The sequence below is a fragment of the Notechis scutatus genome, chromosome 9, assembly GCF_049901735.1.
Source record: "Notechis scutatus isolate UNSWTSFEM ecotype Mainland chromosome 9, rNotScu1.2, whole genome shotgun sequence".
NCBI lineage: Eukaryota > Metazoa > Chordata > Lepidosauria > Squamata > Elapidae > Notechis > Notechis scutatus.
In genome coordinates this window covers 10,207,145-10,220,574 of record NC_142017.1, presented here as the reverse complement: position 1 = coordinate 10,220,574, position 13,430 = coordinate 10,207,145, and the positions used below count along the sequence as shown (strand labels likewise).

The 13,430-nt window shown below is 41.7% G+C and overlaps 1 non-coding gene across 1 annotated transcript; it reads right to left on the bottom strand.

The window, feature by feature from the left end:
* Nucleotides 1–8,845: 8,845 nt before the first annotated feature.
* Nucleotides 8,846–8,919, bottom strand: TRNAT-AGU (transfer RNA threonine (anticodon AGU)). The gene has a single exon. It is a non-coding gene; the product is annotated as a tRNA-Thr (tRNA).
* Nucleotides 8,920–13,430: the final 4,511 nt, after the last annotated feature.

Genomic DNA, 13,430 nt, shown 5'->3' with positions numbered 1-13,430 from the left:
GGCCACGGTGCTTAGGGAATTCCTGCCCAAATTTCCTAAGAGATTTTATTTGAAGGATATTCTTTCGGCTTTAAGGAAGCCAAACTTTCTCAACAGGACTCCAAAAAGAAGGAAGCAAAACTGCAGAACAACAGACTGCAAGAAACACTTTTAAGGATTACAATAATTCACCAGACCCTTCCCTGAAATCTACACATTTCCCCATTTAAAGAGCCAATTTGCAATGTTGTTATGCCCCTGTGACTCTAAAATCATTGCTGTCTACATTTCGAGAGCGGCGAGCTTTAAATTACACTCCGTAACTGGAGTGATAGAAATCCCTCGTAAAATACAGAATTTTCCCCCATTTATTAATTCAGTAATTTTCTTTATTTATTTATTTGTCCTTTTTTTTAAAAAAAAAAAAACATTTTTCTCAAAGGAGGCCTTAATTTTCTGCTAGAAAAAAGCCAAGCCAACTATTCCGGTCCCTTCGTTGATGGATTGCAGCTGAATCTTTATTGTGCTGCTCAATTATTTACAAGGCAAAAAAGGTTTATAACCTGATCCTCTTCCCCACAGCGTGCTCTGCTGAAGTTCATGTAAGGTCAGCTGCAAAGGATTCAGCAAGATTGCTTTGCAGGAATCCTTTTTAAGACCTATCAGATCTACCCTCTTACTTCCCATAACGGGGAGGAGGTTGAAACTGGGGGATTTGAATAAACGAAGCATGAGTTTGATGTCCTGTCTCAAGATCAACTATTACAGGTAGTCCTCAACTTAACAGCCACTATGGAGCCCCAAATGTATGTTGCTAAGTGAGACATTGGTTAAATGAGCTTTGCCCCGTTTTACGACTTTTCTGGCCATGCTTGTTAAGTGAGTCACTGCAGTTCTTAAATTAGGAACACGATTGCTGTGTAAATCTGGCTTCCCCATTGCTTGTCAGACAGTCGCAAAAAGGGAACACATGATGACACTGCAACTGTCAAAAATGTGAGTCTGTGATGACCCAAAGGGGCGTGGCACAAAGGCAACACAGTCAGATAATCACTAGGAGTCCCTTTATTAGCTCCAACTTTGCCCTCAATGTCCTGGTTACCTTCTGGGCTGAAGAAAAACTGTCCCAGGAACAGCCTTTGGGTGAAGAGAATCAAGTCCAAAAGATGGTCAACAAAAACTGTAACTATAAGTCCAATCAAGGCAAAATGAAGTAATTAGTCCAGCAGGACAAAAGCAAGAATTCCAGATGTGAAGGCACGGCAATAACGCAACACGGTTGGGAAGATGCTAGGAACACGGATAAGCAAAGTCAACACAAGATAAACTCACGTTTGCTCCCAGCAGCTGCCGCACTCAGCATGTGTTTCTTTTAAACTCTCATTCCCAGCTGTGGCTAATGAAGGGAATCAGGGCCCTTTCCTCCCCCGTAAGCCACGCAACCCACGTTGCTCTCTTCTCCATTCCTACCTGCGTGCCCTGGGATGAAGAGGGGGTGGGCCTGGGTCTTCTTCTGAACTCCCTCACCCTTATTCTACCTCTCCCCTGCTCTGCCCAGTCGGACTTTGCCCTTCCACAGTTTCATCCACAGTCAACAGAGCTACACTCCCACTCCCTGTCAGCTGTTTGTCTTCCTCCTTGGATGCAGACCCCGACAGGGGCATGACAGAGTCAGTTGTCAGGCATCTGAATGCAAATCACATGAACCCTGGGGATGCTGCAATGGGGGGATAAGTGTGAAAAATTGATCATATGTCACTTTTTTCAGTGCCGTTATAAATCCAAACGGTCACTAAAATGAACTGTTGTAAATTGAGGACTACCTGTGTGTGATTGTGTGGTCCTACAACTTCAAGCACTGTGCACTGTCGCTCTTGATTCATCATTCCATAATATCTTGCAATGTCTTGCAGTGATTCCCATACGGGGCTCCGTTTGTGCACAGCACCTTTGCAGGTAAAAGACAGGTATATTTCATGGCTCAGTGTTATTCACATGTAACCTTGGGTGTACAGTATCCCTTTCAGCCACATAAGCAAGATGCACAGCTCTGCAGAATTGCTCCCTTCAAGCATGCTATATTCGTTTGCTTGGGAAAGCTCTTGTTAAAGGCTCTCCTAAAATCCAGTGAGAAAATGCTTAACAAGAGTTAGCCTTGTTTAGCTGATGGCAATGCCATAATCCTCGAAACCATTGCGAAGAGCACGGACACGTAGTTTTATCTGAGCATGTTCTTTATCCTCAGTACAAAATGAACAGTAGAAGACAACCAAAGACAACAAAGAAAGTTTGAGCAGTAAAACAGAAAAAGACAAATATTCTTTACCTTGCTCATTAGAGCCATATTTCAGTCTGTTTATTTATTCTAATTCTAATTCCAGTTTATGTCTCATTTATTGAATTTTTTGTTCATGGGATTCCCGAGTTACCTTTAAGACTTTTTCACAACCATCTTTTTTTCCCCCTTGCTTTTGATATTCCAGATGACAGCGGAACCAACGATAGCATAAATTTACTATTCCACATCAAAAAGACCGATCACTTCCATATATTATTTTTTTTCTCAGAGACTGATAAGTTTGCCATAAAATCTCCTATCTCGTGCCAAAATTTCAACTCGGAAGCCCTAAGTACTGAGTTGACTTTGGCATTTTTGTTTTGCTTGTAATCGCTCCATTTCAAATCCATTGGAGTGGCGGAAATTGTGGCATACTGGTATTTGCTTTATTATTGTACTGGAAAGTTATGTCATCTCAAATAGTTGTGTAGTAGGTCGGCAATTTTTAAAAAGTGTGGCAACTTTAAGATGTGTGGATTTCATCTCCCAGAATCCCAGCAGCATGCAAGTTGGGAATTCTGGGAGCTGAACAGTGGTGGGATTCAAACTTTTTTACTACCGGTTCTGTGGTGGGCGTGGCATGGCTTGGTGGGCATGGCAGGGGAAGGATACTGTAAAATCCCCATTCCCACTTCACCCCACTTAACCTGCTTTCCAGCTCCGTTCTCCTGTGCAGGGCAACCAAAGAAGACCCAGCCAATCAGCTGGGACTCAATGAGAGGCAGAGCATAGATGGGGCGGGGCCAATCAGAGGTGGTATTTGCCGGTTCTCCAGACTACTCGAAATTTCCACTTCCGGTTCTCCAGAACTGGTCAGAACCTGCTGAATATCACCTCTGGAGCTGAACACCATACATCTTAAAGTTGCCAAATTTGAAAAAATAAAAAAATAAAAACCACTCTGCTAGGGTATGCACATTGACAATTCAGAAGCCATTGATTTAGATATAATATTTTTACATTTACGCAGCAGGTCCTGATTTAATCCCAGTTGGAAAACTATGACACAATTCCATTCACCTATCTATAAATAACACTGTTATTGTCAACATCAAGGGCTAATTCTGCAGGTGGCACTTTCATGCTCTTCTAATGTTTAATGAGCTGTACCTAGGGCAAGTGACTAGGGAGGGTGGGAGGGAAAACAAATAAATGGCCAACCAGCCACATAATTAAAAAGCAAAAGCGTGTGACTAAAACAAGCTTGTTGGTAAATAGAAGGATTTGGTGCAGCCGTTAGTGGCAGGGAGACAAAATGTCTCTCTCACTTGTCTTGTTCTTCATTTAAAGGATTTATCTTTGCAGGAGAAAGTCTGCAGGTTTGTTCTTTAAGTATCGGAGTTCAGGCGAAAATCCACCCAGCAGGCAGAAGGTGGTAGGTAATGTGCTGCTAATGTGAAATTTTGATCTTGCGCTTAGCCATTTATCACACTGCGCTATTCCAACAAGGAAGAGGTCCCTGTGCTTTCAAAGGCTGTCCTTTCGCAATTAGCTAATTCTGTTGCTCTGCCAGGATCCATCATAAGGCTGCTGGGATCTCTTCTCGGTGCCAAGATTCAATCCTGTAGGAGGGAAACGGAATTGTAAGGCCTCCGGAGCAGAGCTTGAGGGAGGATTTGCCATCAAGTCATTGCCAACTCTTAAGCAAACACCTAGATGGATTTCTTCAGTGACGATCTGCCCCTCGTGTAGTCCTTCTGCTCTTCTAATGATGCTCCCATCTCCACGGTAACTGAGCCTATCCATTCTGTTGCCAGTCCTCTTCCTTATCTCAAAGGTGTTGTTTTTTTTTCAAAAGGCAACTGGACTCTCGATAGTCTATTAAAGACAACTATGACCTGGGTGACAAAGGATCTCCACAAGTCTCTTCTTTATCGTTCCACCTTTGCCAGACTCTACAGTCTGACCTAATCTTAGTACACAAAATTGTCTCCTACAATGTCCTACCTGTCAATGACTACTTCAGCTTCAACTGCAATAACACACTGGCAAACAATAGATACAAACTCAAAGTAAACTGCTCCAAACTTGATTGTATAAAGTACGACTTCAGCAACAGAGTAGTCAATGCCTAGAACTCACTACGTGACTCTGTTGTTACATCCTCAAACCCCCAAAACTTTAACCTTAAACTGTCTACTGTGGTCCTCACTCCATTCCTAAGAGGTCTATAAGGGGGCGTGCATAGGCGCACTAGCATGCCTGCTGTCCCTGTCCTACTGTTCCCATTTATTCGTACTCATCTATTATGTATATACTTATATCTGTTTATACTTATATGTTTATATATTATGTTCATGCTTATACTTGTTTTCTCACACATGCTTGACAAATTAAACTAAATAAAAATAAAATAAATAAATACGTAAATAAAATAACATTGCAGCCTTTTGCAGAGTGTTAGGTTTTCACTTAACTTGTCCAAAATAAGATAATTTGAGCCTGGTCATTTGTGCTCTGAATGAGAACTTTGGGTTGACTTAAGCATGTCGTGATGGCATTTTTCTCAACACCAAGCGAATTCCAAACTAGGGGAGCAGAGAGTGAGTCCTGTCAGAATTTTCCTCCCCCCAAGATATGAGGCATGATGTCCACCCCCTGACCGAAGCATTTTTTATAGTGCCAAACCTGATTCAGGTGACTAATAGCTTTTTTTTTAAGGCAAACAGCTAGGTGGGAGAGAATTCCCTGAACTTTCAAGCAGCCTTCATTAATTTCCCTGAAGTTTCATTAATTAGCACAAACGGCATGCAAAGCAGTGCCAGCTTCTTGTAAAGTAATAACAACAACCAACAGATTGTTAAGATCATCATATTGGGGTGCAAAGGACACCAGTAAATAAATAAACACTTAAGGTAGGGGTTTATTCATTTGTTTATTTATTTATTCACAAAACACATTTATATAGCCGCCCAATTCACACCAAGTGGTTTCGGGCAGGGTATAGATAGTCCTTGACTTATGACCACAATTGGGCCCAAAATGTCTGTTCTTAAGTCAAACCTTAGGTAAGTTTTGCCCCATTTTATGACCTTTCTTGCCTCAGTTGTTAAGCAAATCACTTCAGGTGTTAAGTTAGTAATCCGGCTGTTAAGTGAATCTAACTTCCCCATTGAGTTTGCATGTCAAGGGGATCCCATGAGCTTATTGCTTATTGTACCCTATGACTATCATTGTGTTGTACCTGATGATTCTTGACTCTTGATGAATGTATCTTTTCTTTTATGTATACTGAGAGTATTTGCACCAAGACAAATTCCTTGTGTGTCCAATCACATTGGTCAATAAAGAATTCTATTCCTATTCCTATTCTATTCTATTCTATTCTATTCTATTCTCTACATCCTATTCTATTCTATTCTATTCTATTCTATTCTCTACATCCTATCCTATTCTATTCTATTCTATATTCTATTCTCCTCTAAATTCTATTCTATTCTATTCTATTCTCTCCTCTACATTCTATTCTATTCCATTCCATATTCTATTCTATTCTATTCTATTCTATTCTATTCTATTCTATTCTATTCTATTCTATTCTATGGGAAACACTGCAACTGTCACAAATACAAGTCAGTTATCAAGCGTTTGAATTTTGGTCACGGGATCACAGGGATGCTGCCTTGGTCATAAGTGTGGAAAAAATGTTTTTCGGTGCCATTGTAACTTGAGTCACTAAACGAACCGTTGAAAGTCAAGCACTATCTGTACTCCAGTCATGTCTGCGTTTGCAGAAAGACGCTGCACTTAATAGTAGATTGAATTGCGTACTAACCAAATGTGCCAGATTCAAATCATGCCCCGAAGCCAAGCCACAAAGTGCACACACCCCTCTACAGCGAAGTTCCTTGGAAGCCAAATGCGGTTGCGGTACAAAGCAAGCTGCTTAACATTCAGGTTTGCTCTTCAATTCGTCTCCAACACTTCAAGAAGAAGAAGAAGAAGAAGAAGAAGAAGAAGAAGAAGAAGAAGAAGAAGAAGAAGAAGAAGAAGAAGAAGAAGAAGAAGAAGAAGAAGAAGAAGAAGAAGAAGAAGAGGAGGAGGAGGAGGAGGAGGAGGAGGAGGAGGAGGAGGAGGAGGAGGAGGAGGAGGAGGAGGAGGAGGAGGAGGAGGAGGAGGAGGAGGAGAAAAGGAGGGCTGGAGAATGAATGTACCAATTTCTGATAGCTTCTCTTCACTTGACACCTTCCCAGCCAACTGATTGCGTATTTTGTCTGAAAAAGCTTGCTCCAAGATTTATGGCGACACAATATGAAGCGATTCTGGACTGGTTTAAACAGGCAGTGTTTATTGTTTTCTGTCTCTGCTTCCAGCTACATAGGAAGGAGGCAGGTTTTGTCTTTGTTTTTCCACCAACCAAGCCCATAGGAGCAGCGGTTGCAAATGCCACCTCAGAAAAACAGACAGGAAAAAAATCATTTGGAAGGAAGAGGCGGAGAGGGACGGGCTGAGCAGGTAGAAAAACACAGGAAAGGAGGAAGAGAAGAAGGAGCTTTGTTCCTAAATATTTTCATAACGGAAAGGGGCTCCTTATTGCGGGCATCTTGCGCCTTCAGGAACAGCTTGGCACGTTCACTTAGGTAATTTTTCGGCATTAAAAATGTTGCATCTTTAATGAGATGTTTTTCTATGGATTGGCTCTGTTCCGCCCAAACATTCCTTTTCTGTACATCCTGCACGTCATTTGATTTGGAAAGAGTCACCAAATTTCCTAATGTTTCAGCAGGCCAGATACTGAAGTTTTTCATAGCAATTTCTGAATATCCCCCTGGTTTTCTTTTTGTATTCAACCCATAGACCTTTGCTGCTTCTTTAGAGAAAAAAGCTATGATCCACTTTGAATGGTGTCACCTAAGCCTAACTCTAGCGTTTTCTTCCTTTTCTTTTTCTTTTTTTCCTTCCTTTCTCTTTTTTCCTTCCTTCCTTCCTGCCCCCCTCCTTGTTTCTTCCCTCCCTTCCTCTTTTTCCTTCCTTCCTTCCTTCCTTCCTTCCTTCCTTCTTACCCATTTCTTCCCTCCTCCCTCCCCATTTCTCCCCTCCCTCCCTCTTTTTCCTCCCTCCCTCCCATTTCTTTTTCTTTCTTTCTTTCTTTCTTTCTTTCTTTCTTTCTTTCTTTCTTTCTTTCTTTCTTTCTTTCTTTCTTTCTTTCTTTTTCTTTTTTTCTTTCCTTCCTTTTTCTTTCCTTCATTCCTTCCTTCCCCATTTCTTCCCTCCTCCCTCCCCATTTCTCCCCTCCCTCCCTCTTTTTCCTCCTTCCCTCCCTCCCTCCCTCCCGTTTCTTTTTCTTTCTTTCTTTCATTTCATTCATTTCTTTCTTTTTCTTTCCTTCCTTCCTTCTTTCTTTCCTTCCTTCCTTCCCCATTTCTTTCCTCCCCCTCCCCATTTCTCCCCTCCCTCCCTCTTTTCCCTTCCTCCCTCCCTCCCGTTTCTTTTTCTTTCTTTCTTTCTTTCATTTCTCTCTTTCTCTTTCTTTTTCTTTCTTTACTTTTTCTTTCCTTCCTTCCTTCCTTTCCTCCCCATTTCTCCCCTCCCTCCCTCTTTTTCCTCCCTCCCTCCCATTTCTTTTTCTTTCTTTCATTAATTTCATTCATTTCTTTCTTTTTCTTTCCTTCCTTCTTTCTTTCCTTCCTTCCTTCCTTCCCCATTTCTTTCCTCCCCCTCCCCATTTCTCCCCTCCCTCCCTCTTTTCCCTTCCTCCCTCCCTCCCGTTTCTTTTTCTTTCTTTCTTTCATTCATTTCTCTCTTTCTCTTTCTTTTTCTTTCTTTACTTTTTTCTTTCCTTTCTTCCTTCCTTTCCTCCCCATTTCTCCCCTCCCTCCCTCTTTTTCCTCCCTCCCTCCCATTTCTTTTTCTTTCTTTCATTAATTTCATTCATTTCTTTCTTTTTCTTTCCTTCCTTCTTTCTTTCCTTCCTTCCTTCCTTCCCCATTTCTTTCCTCCTCCCTCCCCATTTCTCCCCTCCCTCTTTTCCCTTCCTCCCTCCCTCCCGTTTCCTTTTTTTTCTTTCTTTCTTTCTTTCTTTCTTTCTTTCTTTCTTTCTTTTTTCTTTTTCTTTCTTTCATTCATTTCTTTCTTTCTTTTTCTTTCTTTCCTTCCTTTTTCCTTCCTTTCTTCCTTCTCCATTTCTTCCCTTGTCCTTCTCTCTTTCCTTCCTTCTTTCCTTCCTTCATTCCTCCCTCCCTCTCTCTTCCTCCCTCCCGCCTCCTTCCTTTCCTTCTTTCCTTCCAAGATGCATATATATGGGGGTCACTACTCTTGTAAAAAGCACTGCAGAAAGAGGAGTTTGACTCCCCAGATGCAAAAGACCCTTAGCCAGGTACAACTTGGCAGGAAAAAGGGTCTCTAAGAACAGGGGGGTTCAAACTGTCAGGCCCCTTGAAAACCTGCAGAGAAAGAGAAACAAAAGCGAGCATTTTTCTGCAGGTTAAACGCCGACGGAGCCCACCGTGCAAATGAAACGAAGAGAATTGAAAGGAACAATAAATATATATATTTCCCCCCGCCGCAAAACGGAAGTCACCGCTCCAGAGGCACCGCTGGGATTCGAACCCAGGATCTCCTGTTTACTAGACAGGCGCTTTAACCAACTAAGCCACGGCGCCGGCTGCTGAGCACAGCCGCAGATCCGGCTTCATGTGTCTTAGTGGGGAAGTCTGGCTTTGCAAGAGCCTCGCTGGAGGAGAAATCTTGTTTTGCAGGAGCCCCTGTGGCTACAAAATGCTTCTGGGGGCCAAATGGGGCACAGCAGCGCAAATCTCATAATTCAAAGATGCCATTAGAAATATCCAAGAGCGAATGAGAGATCTCAGCCCCATGGAGCCACCTGGATGGCGTACTTTGGATTTAATTTTTTTTTAAAAAAAATTGCATTCCTCTACTTTCTTTTAGCACAGGGGGCTAGGAATGGATGTGTCATTTCAGGTCCTCTATTATAACAACAACAACAACAACAATAGTAATAGTAATAGTAATAAACTAATAAACAAATAAAAACCAGCCTCCAGGAAAAGCAACACTGCAAATGAGTCAAATGAGGATGGACTTTGAAGTTCCTTTAAGTTGCAGTTCAGTCCCTCAAGTTTCTCCTAACTGGTGTTCTGTTAATCAGATCAGGTTAACAGAGTTGGAAGGGACCCTGTAGGTCATCTAGTCCAACCCGCCACCCACCCAAGCAGGAGAACCTACACCATTTCTGACAAAAGGCAATCCAAATCTCTTCTTGAAAGCCTCCAGTGATGAAGCTCCAGAGGTGGTGAATTCAGCAGGTTCTGACCCGTTCTGGAGAACCGGTAGTGGAAATTTTGAGTAGTTTGGACAACCGGCAAATGCCACCTCTGACTGGCCCCGCCAACCCCATCTATTCTCTGCTTCCCATTGAGTCCCAGCTGATCGGCTGGGTCTTCTTTGGTTGCCCTGCACAGGAGAACGGAGCTGGAAAGTAGGTTAGTGGGGTGGGGTGAGATGGGGATTTTGCAGTAACCTTCCCCTGCCACGCCCACCAAGCCATGCCACGCCCACAGAACCAGTAGTATTTTTTTTTTTTTTGGGACTCCCACCACTGTGAAGCTCCCACAACTTCTGAAGTTGTACCTGGAGCTGTAACTGTAGCTAGGATGGCCTTCGCTGCCCACCTTGGTCAACCATTAGATGGATCTCCTTCCTGCCCTGAAGGACACCCGGTTGGGGATGGCTGTGCTCACACTTAGAATAAGGACGTTGCGCTCGGCTGGGTTGTGACCAACAACCCATGATTTCCAGTGTTGACTTTTGGGGGGTTTGGGGTCCTATTCCCTTATCTGGAAGGACCAATTATTTAAGATCTGTTCTTGACTCCTTGCCAAGCAATTGCTGCTACGGCATGACATTGGGAAGGTATCGCAACTGGCCACTCTCCAAGTCTGATCAAGGTCTGTAGTTGTGAAATCTCATGAAAGACTGTTTGCTGGGACTTTGCTGGAGATGAATTCACTAAAAGGGGTTTTATCGGGACGAGGAGCCTGCTTCATGATTTTGGGAAGCCTAGGTCAGAACAGCTGCTGCTTCCCAAGGTCTTAAAGAGATGGTGTTGTCAACAGCCTTGCGGGGGCTCCATTTGGAGCTGATCAAATGGCTTGTCTGGTTGTGTAGCCTTGGATGTGGGGTGAGGGTGGGACTGAGTATACATGGTTGGTTGGGTTTTTTTAGCTTAAAACTCTGGTTTATTTTACATTTGCTTGCTGCCCATCTTGCTTACAGGTGACTCTTAGTGGTTTATATAAATATCAAAAGTCAATCAAACCACCAACAGTAAATATTCCTGGTAAGTTTCCTATAAAGTTTAAAGTGTGTTCCCACCGTCACAGATTCAGGGGCGCGTCTGGTGGGAACATCCCCTTCACCGGCTCTGGATTCCATATTTAGTTTTTGGGTATGCAACACGGCCACCTCCGATTGCAACCTATGGCTTCTCCAGGATCAGGCTAGAAAGTCGTAAATCCAGCGCAATGCTCGGTTTGCAAAGCAATCGCGACGGGAAATGGGTGCACGCGACCCCACTCGCTCCCAGGTGCAGCGCTCAAGGCGGACAAGAAAGCGCAGAAAAGCAGAGCAGTACTGCAAGACCAATTTATACCCTTGTTTTATCAAGGTGGGCAAGTCTAAGAGAGGTGGACTTCAACTCCCAGAATCCACGTACGTGGGTTTTTTAAATGCTGTACAGGTAGTCCTTGTCTTACAACAGTTCATTTAGTGAACGTACAAAGTTATAACGTCACCGAAAAAGCAACTTATGGCTGTTTTTCAGTTAGGACCATTGATGCTCCCCCAAAGTCATGTGATCAAAATTCAGTTGCTTGGCAACTGACTCATATTTATGACCATTGTAGTGTTGCTCATAGTCACGTGATCCCCTTTTGCGACCTTCTGATAGACAAAGTCAATGGGGCAGCCAGACTCACTTAACAACCAGGTTATTAACTTAACACCCGCAGTGATTCACTTAACAACTGAAGCAAGATAGGACATAAACTGGGGCAAAACTCACTTAACAAATGCCTTGCTCAACAACAGAAATGTTGGGCTCCCTTGTGGTCGTAAGTTGAGGATTACCTGTACACTGCCTGGAATTACTTTGTGTGAATTGGGCGGCTATATGAATTTGCTTCATGCATAAATAAATAAATACATGGGGCGCTATGTCAGATGAAATTCCGTTCAACAGCCAGGTTTTTGCCTTCAAGGACAATCCTATTCTTGAGAGAAATCGAGAGTAAGGAAAAAAAACAATACTGCCTGTAATGAAAAATGTTGTTTAATTAAATCAGAGCCAACCTTCTCCCTAAATCCGTGAATTATTCAGTTCAATAATAATTACCAGGAAAATGAACTCCAGGAGTGATACCTCATGGCTTTATAATATTATGAAAAGGAAAGCCCAGAATGACAGATAATGTATTTAAAATGCTTTTATTAAAGCACCGTTACATTTATTGAAGCGTTCACATCAGAATGCGACATGCGTTTTTTCCTTCTAAAGTGACATTTTATTACAATGCTGTATAATTTATCTGGGGGGGGGGGAAACATACAGTAGGATTAGGAGCAATTTCATTTACACAACATAGCACTTTAAACTCTTACATTAGTTCAAGGTTTATCCCATTATTCAACTATCTCTAAAAGCTATTACAGTCCAGGCTGACTCTACATCCATTTTTTCCCCTTACCGTGAACTAAAAGTATTCAAATTCTATAAAGCAATTTATTATTTTGAATTAGATCGAATCCGCACTGTTGCGCAAATGTGCTGTAATCCATAACAGTTTTTCCCCTTATCATACCTGCTTTTTATGTCACTCATATTTATGATGTTTGGAAATTCCCTATCAATAACTCACGAGAACCAGTCATAATCAATTGATAGTGAAAGTCTTGTCTTCTGCAGTAATTTTTATTTTTATTTTTAAACATACATCAATATCATTTCATGGACAGTGTAGGGTCTGAGTATCATTCATTTTGGTACAAAAGTAGTATTGATACAGATAAAAATTGCCACATTAATTGAACTTACATAATCTAATGTTATTATACATATCAGTATTAACACATAGTCCTTGCTTTTTCCATTATTCAATATTTGTTACATCCTTCTAATAGTAATAGCATAATTATTGAGCAAGGATCCTCTTTCGAAATCTGATCTTGTCTTCTAACATTCACTTTAAACATGTTAAGTAAATATATGTATAACAATATTCCCCCTATTTCTAATTTTTTCATCTATTCTAATGTTTGCAGACCCCTCACATCCCAGACATAAACTATTTCAACTCCTTCCCTCAAAACAACGCTATAGAGCACTGCACACCATAACAACTAGACACAAGGACAGTTTTTTCCCAAACGCCATAACTCTGCTAAACAAATAATTCCCTCAACTCTGTCCAACTATTTACAAAGTCTGCACTACTATTACTATTAACCTTCTTATTACTCCTTATCATCCATCCTCTCCCACTTGTGACTGTATGACTGTATCCTTACAATCTATATTGACTGCTTCCTAGTATGATTTGATTGCATATTGTACACTATGACTATCATTAAGTGTTGTACCTTATGATTCTTGACTCTTGACAAATGTATCTTTTCTTTTTATGTACACTGAGGGTGTATGCACCAAGACAAATTCCTTGTGTGTCCAATCACACTTGGCCAATAAAGAGTTCTATTCTATTAATACAGCCAATTGTTTTTTAATAAAAATCCTTCCTATCCGTCATCTCTCATCCGCTTGGAAATTCCACATCTTCTCTTTTTGACTTGCTTCCCATATTCCTCCTTTGGGTCCTTATCTAGACTTAAATTGGTGAACTAGTCCTCGACTTACAACAGTTCATTTAGTGAACAGTTCATTTAGTGACTGTTCAAAGTTACAATGTCACAGAAAAAAGTGAGTTAAGGACCGTTTTTCAGACTTACAACCGTTGCAGCATCTCCATGGCCACATGATCAAAATTCAGATGCTCAGAGACTGATTCATATTTATGATGGTTGCATTGTCCCAGGGTCATGTGATCATCTTTTGCTATCTTCTGACAAGCAAAGTCAATGGGGAAGCCAGATTCAATTT